Raw genomic sequence first — 2,500 nt, 5'->3', positions numbered from 1 at the left:
TGCATATACAACTCTTTCGGTTACGTCGTCTATTTTATCATTGTCATGAGGGTCTTCAGCTTTCTGAACCGTCCCTTCAGAAGCTTGATGCATCTTTCAACAACCATTCTGGTAGAGCTGTGAGCCGCATTATATCTTATTTGCTGTGCAGTCAAATGACCATTGTTTCAGAATGGCGTCAGGAGCCAAGTTTTTAGTGGATACTCCCCATCTCCTAGAATATGAGAATTATGGGTTTAATTCAGCTTCACGGCAAAACAGTGAATTGCAGAAAACACGAGGATCGTGTACATATCCCGGGTAACAGCAGAAAGCATCAGTAATCAATAAATCGGTATCACAGATTACTTGTAATTGTACAGGAAAAAGCCCTTTCGGTTAATGTACTGTTCGCTATGATTTCGAGTAGCTTTGATCGGTATGTGGTTGCCATCAATCGCTCCCAAAACTCCCTGAATACCTCTTTTCCTCTCAAATACCTCCATCACCTCTTGAGCTTTTCCAGCTGTAGGGAACTTTACAAAATCGCTCATCAGGTGAGTTACTACAGCTCTGCAGGCTCTCCTATACAATTGATACGCCGTCGACTTACAAACATCGAATCTGTCCGCTACAGAACGTAAACACTCTGGATTTACAAGAATCCACAAAGTTAGCAGGATTTGTTTTCGCAATTCCACAGGTGGTCGGCCTCCGTGGTTGTTAAACTGGCGAATGTCGCCATGAACTGAGAGCATATCCTCGATGACACCTACTGTGTGCCGCGACATACGAAAATGACTGCGAAAGTCTTCGAGCGAATAGCTCGGAACAGTCAAGTCAAAAACGTTTCGGCTTCCTACCTACTAGAATTCCACCAGAAAGAAACAAAATAGCTTCATCGTCGTTCGAGCTTTGCAAACACTGTTGTAGTTCTATATTACAGTCGAGAAGTTCCTCGATGATGAAAAGCAAACTCCCCGCCATGTTTTGCAAATCTCCCACGCTGCGCACGCAATGTATGTTGGGTGCTCTATTTAAATAAAGAAAAATCGGTTTTCGTTTTTGTGCTAGTGAAGAATCCATATGATCTAAGATCACAAATCCGTTTTCGGATTCTCCCAAAAATCCGCACCCTTGGTGTTTTCGCAATAAAGACAGAACTGGAATGACAGAAGCAAAAGGTCGGACTTGACATAGTAGTCCAAAGCACGAGGCAGCTAGAATGTGATTGGATGAGGTGCATGGTGTGACGTTCACGTGAAACAAGGTTGCACTGTAACAAAGAAAGCCTAGGCTCAAATGCATATCCCTTGCAGAGGTCAGTCATGGTTGTCACAGTAACTTTAATTTATAATGGTTCAAAAATTGACTAAGGAGAGAGGAAGAGAACGCGACAATGACAAAACAGAATACGGTAATAGCTCGTACTTGGTGGAAGAAGTTACTCCACAAATTCTTTCCTTGGCCACTAAACCGTTTGTAATTTTTACGGATGCTTTATTTAAAGTGGCTGCGTATTTAAAAAAAAAAAGGTTTAATAGTTATTTTCTTTGTTCAGAAATGAAACTCGAATTAAACTAGACGCTCCATGAGCGTACAATGGCTTGCCTGTGGTTCGTGTTACTCAAACACAGAAGGGACTGAGTTGGGTGGTATTAAACTGCAGCGTTCCAGGCAATTTTTTTCAAGTTGGGGCTCCTTAAGACCATTTAAGGGGTCACCCAGAAGTCGTACAAGCAGAGACCCTTTGGCTCACACGTTCATACGACAAAATAGATATTTTTTCTGAGGTTGAAAAACCTGGCCAGCGGCCTATTAATCATTTGTCAGAAAGAAGAGATTCCTGTCATCTTTAAAAAAAATAGACACGTATTTCTTACGTGTGGTAGTGCAGTAATCATCATCATCATCATCTTGTCCTTTTCTCTCTGAGGGAAATAGGGCCTTGCGTTCTCTCTCTCTCTCCAAGCTTTTCGGTCCTTCGCACAACTACCGGCTTCTGCCCAACCTTTGAACCCAAGTTCACCTAGTTCTCTCTCTACCGTTCTTCGCCATGTCTCCTTCGGTCTACCTCTCCTACGCCTTCCTTCTGGGGTCCATGTTAAGGCTATCTTCGTGTTCTCATTTACACTTTTCCTCAGCAGTAATACATATTGTCAACTGAGCTGCGCTTTGCCTTCCAGGAGATTCAAGTTATCTTTGCGTAATATGTAGCTCTAATAGTACACAATATCGTTTTGGTATTGTATATCATTGTAGTGCCATGGTAGAAGTCTTAGGTAAATAGCCCCCTGAGAAGACATGTGGTTACTAGCACAGTACTGAACCCAGAAAGATTGACCATTTTCACATTCACCATAATACACTTTGTTTGCCCCCCAAATTTTGCATAAAGTATTGTTTTCAAATGCTCTTGGGAATCTGAAGAAAATAAACGGGAATCGAGAACATTGGCTTCTGGGCTGACATGTTGATCATTTTCAAGTTCCCTGACAACTTCTTTTCACCCTAAGTTTAA

At 42.0% G+C, this 2,500-nt stretch overlaps 1 pseudogene; it reads right to left on the bottom strand.

Annotated features, from left to right (window-relative positions):
- The window catches only part of LOC137968808 (putative nuclease HARBI1), a 1,120-nt pseudogene extending 187 nt beyond the window's left edge, over positions 1-933 (bottom strand).
- Between the last annotated feature and the right edge of the window lie 1,567 nt (positions 934-2,500).

Source organism: Montipora foliosa, chromosome 8 (assembly GCF_036669935.1).
Source record: "Montipora foliosa isolate CH-2021 chromosome 8, ASM3666993v2, whole genome shotgun sequence".
Lineage (NCBI taxonomy): Eukaryota > Metazoa > Cnidaria > Anthozoa > Scleractinia > Acroporidae > Montipora > Montipora foliosa.
Note: the sequence above shows the minus strand (reverse complement) of the source record. Positions and strands in the feature narration are given on the sequence as shown.